The sequence below is a fragment of the Eimeria mitis genome, genomic scaffold, assembly GCF_000499745.2.
Source record: "Eimeria mitis Houghton genomic scaffold, Emh_scaff1825, whole genome shotgun sequence".
Classification (NCBI taxonomy): Eukaryota; Apicomplexa; class Conoidasida; order Eucoccidiorida; family Eimeriidae; genus Eimeria; species Eimeria mitis.
The window spans coordinates 7,532-8,014 of record NW_013570146.1 but is presented as its reverse complement, the minus strand read 5'-3'; positions in this window follow the sequence as shown (position 1 = coordinate 8,014).

Below are 483 nucleotides of genomic sequence, written 5' to 3'. Positions count from 1 at the left end.
TACTTGCAACTAGCTGTAGCTAGCTAGCGTGTTACGTGGGGCATTCGGCCCCCGCTGGCTTCGCAGCAGCAGCGGGAGGTGTCTTCTGCTGCTGTTGCGGGTGAAGTCCCTCCGTTGCTGAGGATGATTTGTTTTGAGAATTAAAATGCAACGAACACCCAACGAAACACAGCGAGCAAATCCATGCATTTTTTGGGTGTATGCACACCTCGCGCTTTGGGGGTGGTGGTCGGGTGTCGTTTACACATTTCTTCTTTCAATGCATTAGATGATGGTTTAGAAATAAATATAAATATTTTAAGTATAAATACTAATATTAACAAGGAACGAGAAAGGGAAAACCCAACAGAAGCATCGATTGCAACTGTCTGCATGCACCGCTCGGGTGCGCCAGCAGCGATCGTATTGAGGTGTATGTACACCCAAACTGCAAGCTCCCTTTGAAATAAAATTCCGTTATATTTAATTCGAAACATTTCAATA